This window comes from Ambystoma mexicanum, chromosome 6q, assembly GCF_040938575.1.
Source record: "Ambystoma mexicanum isolate Mex_15411 chromosome 6q, UKY_AmexF1_1, whole genome shotgun sequence".
Lineage (NCBI taxonomy): Eukaryota > Metazoa > Chordata > Amphibia > Caudata > Ambystomatidae > Ambystoma > Ambystoma mexicanum.
The window spans coordinates 1,065,659,612-1,065,672,143 of NC_090937.1; positions in this window are offsets into that span (position 1 = coordinate 1,065,659,612).

The following is a 12,532-nucleotide window of genomic DNA, read 5'->3' on the forward strand; positions in this document are numbered from 1 at the left end:
GTATTCCATTTACCAAGATAATTAAAGATTGTTGCATTGGATGTTGCACTCCTAGAGCGTGCTCATTTTCCTTTAGATCTAATGGTAAATACACTACTTTTCCATGAATACCTTTCGCTAATTCAGAGGGAGGTAATTTTGCAGTTTTTGGTTGAAGGCATATTATTGCTTGAAATGGGTGCACTGTTTGAATTATGATGGTCTCATATAAATTAAGTTGTTGAAGGGGTTTTGATAGTAGATATAATTCCAAATTATTTGTGATAGCACGTGAAGGAGTTTGGTTGTTGTCAAGTTTTGTAGTGCAGTAACTGCAAAGTATTACGGGGTCAGTTTTTTCATATTTGTTTTCTGCTATAAGGTAGAGAGCTAATTCAAACCATTTAGAATCTTCATTGTCTTCTATTTTGTATGATAGGTCTACAGTTTTTGTCTTACTTTTATAAAACGTTCTGCGGTAACATACACACACATGGTTTGGTACTTCAGCTGATGTACTTTTAAATGTTAGTATTTCTTTTTTGTATGTGTGTAGTAAAAGGTTGCCATGTGTAGAATTGTTAACACATTTGGTGTACATCTATTTCATTCGGTAAGTGGGTTTCACTTCCAAAATAGTTTTTCTGGATATAGTCGATTCTTCTAGTAGGTCTTTTGCTGTACCATGTAGAAGAATGTTATTTAAATTGGCTAGTGCTAAAGCAGAATTTTTAGCATAGTACAGTTTATAAACTATATTTCTTATAGTTGAATGATGTGTTGATATCCTTTTGATATCATGGAAGGTGGTTTTGCAAGTAGGTCCTGTAATGCAGGCCAATAAATGTCCTTGTAGTCCTGTGTACTTGCATACTGGACAGGTATCCATATTTTTCAGTAGTTTAAGTTTGATTTTGTCTTTGCTTTTCACATATTGATTGAGGAATTGGCGTAAAATCTTGAAAAATTGTTTGGGAATGTTACACATTGACATGCATGGCCATTTGTACACTAGACGTTCTGATTCAGTTGAATGGAGGCGTAATTCTAGGTTTTCAGGACATATTTTTGTAAGGAGTACTTCTTGTTCCATTATGGTATTATTAACTTTTTCATAACCTCGACCACTGCTATGTATGGCAATTGTATTTGTTTGCTTTTGTTTGTACGCTTCTTCATTAAAGTATGGTTCTGTGCTCGTAGCGTGACTCCATTCACCTCCGCAGATACTTAAGAAGTTCTTTCTGTTGACATTTCGTTTATTGAGAAGTCTTTTTTGTAATTTAGTTATTAGTTTTGTTAGTGGTTTCATTTTGTTTAACACTAAAATAAATAACTTTCTTTTGAATAGAATTGCACTGTCTATCAACACTTCTAAGATTAATTTCCTACGATAGGTTTTAAGCGTTGAACCTGGATTCTCTCCTGTTTTTATAAGATTTTGAAGGACTTTGTGATGGAACATTTTGGCTAAAATACTTTTCTTGGTATGCTTACTTTGAACTATATCAAGATTTAAAGAAGCAGTTTTATCTGTAGTGATAGCTGATTTTCTACTAATTGTTTTTGGTTTGGTTTACATTTTGATAGAGGAGGCAAAGTATTTGTACTTGAAACTTCTTTTGTTTCACTAAATGACTGTATTAGCTGTTTTTTTTCAACTTTTTTTTACAAATTGTGCTGGAGATGGATGCTTATGTTGGAAACTTTTATTTTCATTTGCTCTACTTCTGCGTTGCTTTCTACGGTCTTGATTTTGGTAGGCATTCTTTAGGGTCTGTTGAAAAAAATAAAGAAGGCATGGGTTGGGGTGTTCTGCAATGTATGTGTTCTGTGTGCATGAGTGTTTGAGTAAGATGATAAAGAGGTATGTAATGGTGTGTGTTTGTGCATTGGGAAGTACAACTAGTAGGCATGGCTATTCTTGAATTAATGTTTTACTAAACTAGGGTTCAGATGACAGAAAAAAGTAAGCTAGTGGTGTGGAGAAGTATAAATAGTATATCTAATGCTTTACAATTAAAACAGTTGTTTGTTCTATAACATCTAAATTATAGCGGTTGAGTTGGGTAATTTGTGTGTCGAAAAAAAGGAATTTGTGGGCCATTCTGGCTGTAAATCGCTGTTTAAAACATGGGGATTCTTGGACAGAATGGTGCAGAATCTCTATTTTTAGGCACAGAAATAGCATGAATTAACCTTACAATGTGTTTGAGTAATAATACAAATATTATGGTGATATTATACTTATTTCTTTTCTAAAATGAACAAGTTACAGCTTAGTTGTTCTTTGTACTTCAAATTCAGTTGCTTCTTTTCAGGAGAATGGTCTTCACTGAAATTGTACAAGAAACAAATTAGTAAATTTCTTTTGTATATAGCACTGCTTTTAATTTAGACATTGATTTTTTTAATTGAAATCCTCAGCGCCTTCCTCAAAACAATTAAAACTATCTTATTTACATAAGATACGTCGCACTAGTTGAATACATATAATAAGTTCTTAATGAACAAATTGTATTGCAATGACTAACTGTAGCAAACAAAATATCTTTACTATGTCTTGTGAAATTCATAATGTACCACTGAATACCATTATTCCTGTAACTAAGCTCTTCCAAGTAATAGTGCCTCAATGTCATGGGCCGCTTTTCCTGTATAAATGTAAGTAGTTAAATAAATACAGAAAAAAATGTATGTAATTGTACAAGTATTATTGTTTGAGATTTGAACATAGAGTGTGCATGCAATTTTGTTTGACTATATGTAGTCTATATATTTCATTTAAAAAATGTTAGTTTAACATGATTGAGTGTGTGTGTGTATTAAAGAAATTAAATAGTATAAAGATTTGTAAGTGACAGTTGATTTTAGGAGATTTTGGAAAAAGACAGTAGATTCATTTTACAGATTATACAAGCTAAAAGCCATTTAGAAAATGTGTTCATGTACTGTACAGAAAATATGCATACCTGTAGTTTGTGTTCATGCATATGGATATGCATGGAGCTGCAACAAGAAATCTTGGAGACTTGTACCGTATTTCTTCTAGATGGTGCTTGCCAATGATATGACACTTGTACTCAGAGAGATTCACAGTACATTTGCAGTGCTGATTTATGATGATGCAGTTAGATGTAGAGGTCTTGAATGTGATTGGTGGATGGTCATGTGACTTCTTAGCTACGTCCAATGAGAGAATGGCACAGAGAACGAACTGGAAATGGTAGAAGGGCTGTTCATGTTGCGATATGTCTGCGGACATGGCGTTAGTTTGCGGACATCGGGTGTTAAATCCGGGGATTTTTGGGTTCAGAAGTCATGCAAATGAGAATGAGCATTGAAAGGGATTGGTCAGGAAAGTTTAGTGGGTGTGTTGTGCCAGGAGAGAGTTTATCAGATACTCTTTTTGCTGAGAGAAGAACAGATAGCTATGGCTGTGTGTTTCAGAAAAGAGATTGTTTGGATTTTTGGAGATTCGTGGATACCTTGGTTGCAAGTGCATGCAGAAACCTGTGGAGTAGCTGTAGATCTTGGATTCCCACATGTGAAAGTACACTGGCATGGAATACGTGGCATAAAGTGGTTGGACTTGTTACCTCTCTGTGCTACTTTGGAGACAGAGCAACATCCAGATATAATTATAATTCATTGTGGAGGGAACAGTTTAAGACTGGAATTTCTTTGCAATTTGCAATGAAAGAAGGACTTGGGAAGGTCATGGACATGTTTCCAAATTCTCAAGTATTTTTTTCACGGATTGCGCAGAGACAAATGTGGCTTTGTTCTTCTTCATTCGGTCCACAAATGGAGAAAGCAAGGCACAATGTCAAAAGGCTGTTTGTGCCTTTCTAAGAGATTTTGGCATGTCCGCTTTTCACAGTGAAAATATTATGTTTGGTAGTACATACATTTTTCGCAGAGATGGAGTACATCTAACTTATGCTGGCAATCAGATTTTTCTAAGAAACTTACAAAATGCATTGCGACCTTTTTTAAAATGACAGCATCCATTTTGAAGGAGGTGTTGAGTATTTATAATTTTTGAAACACAAACACCTCCCAAAGGCTCTTTTCAGAGCCACCACTTCCTCCCAGAGAAAATTGCAATGGTTTTGATAGGGTAGCACCCCAAAATTTTAGATGTCAGCGGACTGTCCGCGGACTTCTAAAAAATACAAAGGGCCCTGCTTCATTTATTTTCACTTCTATTTTTTAACTGTGCAAGGCGGCTCTGAAAAGAGCCTTATTTTTTTGATTTTTGTTATTTTATATATTTTTTTGGTTTTTTATACACGACACACTAGGAGAGGAGGGGAATTGAGGGTAAAGGGGGGACACCAACCACAGGGATAAGAAAGGGTGAGCTGAGAGAGGAAGATGTAGAGTGGGTTTTATTTGGGTAGTGAGCAGGTCTTCTCGTGCTCTGAGACGATAGTCTCAAAAGCACTACGAAGTCGCTCCCCCCTGCAGAGTACTGTGTCACAGTACATACACACAACTGTGACCCTCAAAAGGTAAGGGTCATCAGCATTATGTATGGCCTGTGAGGCAGCTTGAGGAAGACGCTGTCCCACAGAGGTGTTCCTTGTGGTGACAGGATCAGAAACGGAGGATGAAGTAGAGGAAATCAACCTACTACGCTTCTCGCAAGGTACAACCTTGCGAATGGCCCCAGAGTGAAATTACCTTAGGTGTCGCTTCATGGTAGTTGTCCAGAAGCTGTACGAACCATGCCTCCCGCGACTGAGTACCATTTTGCACTCATTGTAGGTGACTCGGTTTGCACGAGCGATAGGACCATCCCCATGAATGGTAAATAACCGCCACACCCAAGACTCACACCAAGTGAGGGTAGTAGTGATTTCCTCTTCTTCCTCCTCTGCATCCTCACTCCTGTTCCCCTCTTCAGGTCCTTGGGGAGGTGGTGGTGGTGGTGGAGGGGATGAGGGTGGTGTTGAAGCAGGTGCAGCACCAGGTGGCAGTAGTGCAGCCATGGATGCCATCTCGATGATGGTGTAATCTGCAAGTTGCAGGAAAAATAACTGTGCTCTGAAGAATAGCCAGAAACACAATGAGAATAAGCTCTAGGGCGTGGTCTTTTATAGGGGTGCTTGTACGCAGTTCGCGGACATGCACACTGTCCGCGGACAGATCGAACACAAAAGAAGGTTCAAAAACTTTCAAAAAGTATGTAGAAACTCAGGATTAGTATGTGGGACTTGTGCTATGGTGAGCTTTTATTGACAAATATTGTGGATTACTTGAAAATGTACATTTAAATTGTTCGGGGACAGGAACAGTGTCCACATTCAGAACACGCGATCAGCATGGGCGCGGTCACATGATCGCTTCGCGAACATGTTCGCGAAGGAAGCGGCTGTCCGCAGGACACCAAATGCATGGACATTGGTTTGCGCATGCGCGTTGATGTTCTACGGACACTGTTCATGTCCTGAAGTAATTAAAAGTGCGTCACACGTCAAACGAACAGTTACGGACAACCGATTGTTCTTAGAACAGTTTAAATTCCTTGCGAACAATACGTTCAGACATAGCATCCTCAGGACACCTCCATTTTCGTTTATTTACGAACATTTTAGAACACCGCGTGTGCTCTTAGAACAGTTTCAACTTGCTACCGAACAGTACGGACAGGTATACTGTTTTTCTGGACACCTCCATTTTCTTTTATTTACGAACATTTCAGGACAACGCTTGTGTTCTTAGAACAGTTTCAACTTGGTAGCGAACAATACGAACAGGTATAGTGTTCTTCGGGACACCCCATTTTATTTATTTACGAACATTTCAGGACATCGCGTGTGTTCTAGAACAGTTTCAACTTGCTAGCGAACAGTACGGACAGGTATAGTGTTCTTCAGGACACCTCCATTTTTGTTTATTTACGAACATTTCAGAACAACACGTGTGTTCTTAGAACAGTTTCAACTTGGTAGCGAACAATACGGACAGGTATAGTGTTCTTCAGGACACCCCCATTTTATTTATTTACGAACATTTCAGGACATTACGTGTGTTCTAGAACAGTTTCAACTTGCTAGCGAACACTTCGTACAGATATAATGTTCTTCAGGACACTTCCATTTCCGTTTCTTTATGAACATTTCAGGACACAGCATGTGTTCTGGAACAGTTTCAACTTGCTAGCGAACAGTATGGAACGGTATAGTGTTCTTCAGGACACCTCCATTTTCGTTTATTTACGAACATTTCAGGACACCGCGCGTGTTCTAGAACAGTTTCAACTTGCTAGCAAACATTACGGACAGGTATAGTGTTCTTCAGGACACCTCCATTTTCATTTATTTACGAACATTTCAGAACAACCGCGCGGTGCGCGGACACTTAAATTGTTTTTTTTTTTTAAACTGAAACTAATTACAACATATATTAACAATTCATGACAGAGAAGGTGAGGCAAAAACAGAAACAAAAACAGGAGAATTAGGGGTTTCAACTTGATTGGTATCAGGTGAAAAGGGATGGACGTCTCATCAAAATGTTTTGGGTTATGGAGAGGGTTTTGGGATAATTGAGTGGGAGATGGTGAGGGGGGACAAGTACAGGTGGGACAATGGTATGAGGTTCTTGTTTTAAAATGCTCCTCAACAAAAGTTTTCAAATTATTAAAATTGGTCAACAATATATCAATTTTTTTCTTTTATGCTGTCAAGAGTGTTATCCGTAACAGTTTCTTCAGAGGTATTTTCTATTTTGGTATGCTCTGTACAAAAATATATATATATGTTAAATGTATATAAAATAATAATAATTAAATGGTTTATATTGTAAAGTGTGTACCATTAGTTTCACTATCTTCTGACATGTTCTCATGTGGGAAATGCTCCTCTAGCCATTCCAGAGTACTAGACATTTCTGTGAGAAAAAAAAAGATATTTTTTTTAATCTAATACAGAAATTTTATAAATATATGAGTAAAATGAAGTACACTTACTATTTCAGGTAAGATGTGTTCTGAGTACTCTGTAGGTCTGGTCTTGCTCTTAGTTGTGGAGTGTCTGTGAGGTAATTTTGTTGGAAGCCAATTTATCTTCTTTTGGTATATTCCATTTTAGAACATATTGTATTTAAATGAATGGTTAGTGTGTTACATCTATGGGTTACATTTCTAATGTATTACTACATATAATATGTATGTGTGCTGCTTTGTGAATTTTTCAAATGTCACTATGTTATGATATAACAATTAAACATACCCTCCCAGAGTTTTTAGGTAGTGGTACTGTTGTCCGAACATGTCCGCGGACATTAAAAAAGTTTGCGGACATCAAATTCAGTAAAAGGGGTTCAGTATGTTCCATATTACATGTACATAAAGTCAAAGTTATTATTGTTAAGTTGTGCTACTAAAAACCTATGAAATTAAGTGAAAAATCTATGTTAAAGGGACATTATGGTTAAGTTGCGCTACTAAAAACCTATGAAATTCAGTGAAAAAACTTTGTTAAAGGGACGTTATGGTTCCAAGTAAAACCGAAAAACCCTTGAAATTCGACAGTTATGGTAAACTAAACAACCATAACTCGGGCCACCACTGTGCACTGCTAAGCCTAACACCCGGGACATCAAAGATGACATCGCAAATGTCATTGATGACATCACTGATGACATCATATGTGCATTTACCTTTCATGAAAAGTCTGTACAAGGGATTCTTAGTGTAATGTTAATTAAAAAAGTGTCAAAGATTATTGGAATACATATCAAGTGCTAATCAGTGCATTAAGCTATGCATTGATATAAATAGCATTCTATTATTAACTTCAATCCAGTATACTAAGGTACTCATGTAGAAACATAGGCATTGTGTGCAGCATACATGATGGAGGTGCAATATTCATAAGCTTGCCATGTTGAATAGTGAAATGATAACTGTTTTCATATTAGAGTTTTGCGTACAGTGAAACTTGTGATAAGTAGGTAATAAAACCCACTTACTACATGAATGCATTATTATAGACAAATCACAAAGAGACAACATCACATACAAATATGAATATATACAAGGGAATTGAAGTAAGAAAAAAAACAGTAATAGTAGCAGAAAGTGTTCATAACCTAACTGATTACCTTTATGCAGAGAAATGATTGCTCTGTTTCAAAGATGTTACTTACCCTATCTATATATATCACATGATGTGTCTGGACCCTAAGGAAAATAGTGTAAGTACAACATATAGAAATATGAGCATATACAGGGAAAGTACAGTAATATAAACACATAAAACACATAAAAACATATATAAACTATCGAAGGTGCTGATAACTCTACTGATTATTTTAATGCACAAAAAGGATTGCTGTCTTTCAAGGTTGTGTCTTCCCCTATGTATATGTTTCATATGATATGACTGGACCATAAGGGAATTATTATCAAGAACATACTTGAAGGATAAGTCTACAAATATAGTACATTTACAATTTTTAGTTCCTGACTGTTACTGAAGAAAACCATGTGGCCTAGATATGTCAGGAAAGGAAAAAAGGGGGCGTCAGACATGTGATGACTTAACCATAACATCACTTTCACAAAGTTTTTGCACTGATATAAATAAACATACATTTGAAATTAAAGATGAAGTAAGTGTAGGGAGAACAAAAAACTCTGCAAACATATAAGAAGTTGTCAATAAGCCTCGAAATCAAAGTTTACAAATGTAAATATGTAAACGTTAATAAGTTCAAGCACCCGTACAATAGTCTTCAGTCTGACTTTTGCGCCTGTGATAGAACGCTTTGAATGCTGCAAGAATCGAGCTGTGAATTGGTGTCTGATTGGAAACTTACCATCTGTATGCCTGCACCCTTTACTCCACTCGTGCCTTGGCAGAGAGAAAAAACACTCTCACTTTCTTGAAGTTGCACATACTCTGTTGCTAAAGTACTCAGGAGGACTACATTATACAGCATTTGTTGGGTGGTGTTTGTGGATTTTTCAGGCGCTTCTGGGGCTAGTCGGTTTTTGACGATATTTATACTGCTGTTTGCAAGAGACTTTTCTTAGTCTGACTTGTGTGCCTATGATAGAGCGCTTTGTTTGTTTACTGCAAGCATCGAGCTGTGAAGTGGTGTCTGATTGGAAACTTACCATCTGTGTCCCTGTACCCTTTACTTCCTGTGTGCCTCAGCAGAGAGAAAAAGCACTCTCACTTTCTTAAAATTGCACATACTCTTGTTGTTAAAGTAGTGCGGCGGACTACATTAGCCAGCATTCTTTGGGTGGTATTTGTGGTTCTTTCTGGTGCTTCTGGGGCTAGCCGGTCTTTGTCGGCCCACGCCCAGTCTCAACAGCAAGACGCCTCTCTCGAGGGTTCATTGTTTGAGTAAGTACTCCAGGTCTTGAATAAATAGTGTGTACTTTACACCTAGTACCCTTAGGAATTTTATTTTCTCGACCCACAGGATGGGCATTAACTTACTAGTTGCTATTGTAGACAGATATCTCAAAATGAGACTTGACCGTTTAACTATCATGCTATCAGACTCAGCCTAGCCGTGTCTAACTAACTCTTGTAAGGAAGTGTCACCTGCCTCTCTATCACAAGCAAAGGCAACGAACTGCTTCATTATGTTACCTCATACAAGTCCACCAAAGTTTCTAAAACCTCTTTCCTCCTTACCCACATAACTGACCTTCCTCCCACCAGTCCCTACATTCAAATGCTGGGAGATGGTGACACGAGTAGCTTACACTCCATGAATATTGGTTCTCAAAGCAAACACACTGTGATGCCTACAGATCCGGTGGTTTCCCTTACCAATAGCGTGTCCAAAACTGGTAAACACCACCATATGATGGAGTCATAACTAATTCCACTCTGAAGTGTGCCTTATTGAACACTCGCTCCCTCATTAAACATGCACATAATCTTCACAACTAAATTGTGGACCTCCACCTAGACCTTTTACTTCTTACAGACCCTGGACAACAGATTCCAGCAGCCGCTTAGTTTCCCTTGCTACACCAGATGGATACAACATCAACTGTGCAAATTGCTCTACAGTACAGGATGGCGGTGTTACAAACTATGCATACGATACACAGTTGGTACTGGAACTGTCAGGAGACTAAGACCTTGACTCCTTCCCTCTTCAAACCATTTGTAATCACATTGAAACATTGATGACCTGTCACTGGATGTGCCTTAACGGCAATGAAACTGAGCTGTTTGCCTTCGGTACTGCTCATGCCTGCTCCACACTAGATTCCAGATAAGTGTCTCTCCCCATCAATGACTGTCACATCCAGGTCTCCAAGAAAGTTAAAACTTTGAGCTTCCATCCTAATTCTGCATTAGACTCCAACTCTCATGTCAATCAGATTGTTAAAAACTGTACCTATTTCCTGCGACTACTTAGGAATCTACATCTGTTCCGCTCTCAACCTAACTGTGCTCTATTTGCCCGTGCTACCATTCTCTCCAGGTTGGATTATGGTAATGACCTTTTAGTAGGGGCCCACCAAACACACAGGCTTTGCAGTTGATACACAATGAGGCATTGAGGATCATTAAGGGGAGGACCAGAAGAGAGCATATTCCACACAGTCAACCAACACTTCACTGGTTACCCATTGACGCACAACTAAAAATCAAAGTGGCAATGCTAGTGCACAGGTCTTGGTATGGCGGCGCCCCACACTACATCAAAAACCTTGTGACCATGTATGAACTTATAAGAACTTTGTGCTCCTCTACTTTAGCAATGGGTAGGACACAAGCCAAGAAAACTCGCTACTGCCTGGGAAAATCTTTTCCTTTCCAAGCTGCTACAAAAAGATCTAAACTGCTTTTGACGACAACAGAAAACTTTATTATTTCACTGAGCATCCTCCCCACATTGCCTGGTCATCTGCACTCCTAATGTCCTGTCTATTTTACTTGCAATGTTTATAGTATGGTGCCCTGATACCTGCAGGTTTTCAGCACATTGTAAATAAACAATTAATAGTTATTTTTGGATATTAGTGCTATCATTTGTGCCTACAGTTCATTCTACACTATTCAAAGAAAAAAAAACGCTCCTGTGCAGATTGGTTAGAACATTGTAATTTACATTAGCACCTGGGTGGGGTGAGCCAGACAATCAGGTGGCTAGGACCGTGGGCTTGAACCGCCGGTACAAGCCCGTGTTCCAAGCTGCCGGGCGACTGGCTCCTCCGCCGCCATCTTCTCGTTTAATACATTTTTTTGTTAGTTCCCTCCCCTCACTTACCTTATTTCCTCTCAGCGTTTCATGGCAGCCATCTTTGTAAAGGATTTTCCTTTGTTGAAAAGGACTTGTGCGGCGTCCCATTCAACAAAGGAATTTTTTAGCACCCCAGGTTGTCGCTTTGGCAACCTGTGGTGCTCATGGCGTAATTTACCCATTCAACAGGCTTCACTGGGGGGTAATGGCCCTGCGTCCACATTATGGGCCTTCGCTTCACTTGGACCATTAACTGGGGCAGTGGGCTGTGTTAGGGAGAATTATCCAGAATGGCTAATTTCACTTACATGTTGAGTCCCTCAGCAGCTTTGCCGGATTTCTACAATTTATTTTTTGACCTGGTAAGAGTGTGAGCCCTTTTTACCACTCTTACAAGTGTTTTTTTGTGTGTTGTATATGTTGTGCTCATGGACTATGGCAACTCACCCACTCCATAGGCATCATATTTTTACTTTGTGTCACACAGCACCTTTAGTGCAGTGACCGATAGTTGTCTTTTTAGACTTCTGCTGTTAAACTCCATTTTCTGGGACTGACTACTGTCTCCCAGAACATATAAAGTTGCCATTACTTTACTAGTCTTTTTAAATTTACAGACCCAGTACAACCTATCTTCCAATAGAGTTCTGGAAGGATTAATAGTTTTTTTTTAAAACAATTTTTAATATTTTATAACAAACACGTCAACCATAATAACTTTTAGGACATACATAATCAATATCAAAACATCACATTATGCATTGTCGCTTCCTGTCCTCCCCCCTCCCTCCCCACAAACTCGAGCCATCACAGCCTCATCATCTACATGTGCATTTTCGGGAATCTCTGTGTTTGTTGACTCATCTGAGTCTTCTGTATCATGATTGACCTGGTGGGGGCTTACCATTGAGGTCACCAGCTGCCTCCAGGCTAAGGGGGCCTGCTTCCTCCCCCCCCCCTTGGTGACAGCTTCAAACCATACCACAGTTTCTGCTTCCGCCCATCTCAAGAGGTTTGCCCACCATATCTCCACTGTGGGTCTGTGGGCCGCTTTCCAGCCCATTACAATTCTGCGTTTAGCCAAAATATAGGCCAGGTCCTTCATTTTACTGATATGCTTCGAATGACGTGGCCTGGGGAAATTCCTGAGCATGCAAGCCCAAGCAGATCCTACGTCCAGTACCACTCCCCCACCAGCCATTTTCATCTTTATTTCCTCCCAGAATCTGTGCACCTCAGGGCAGGCCCAGAACATGTGTAGTAGTCCTGCCTCCTCCTCCCCGCAACTGGGGCATTTTTGTACAGCCGAGCCTCCAAACCT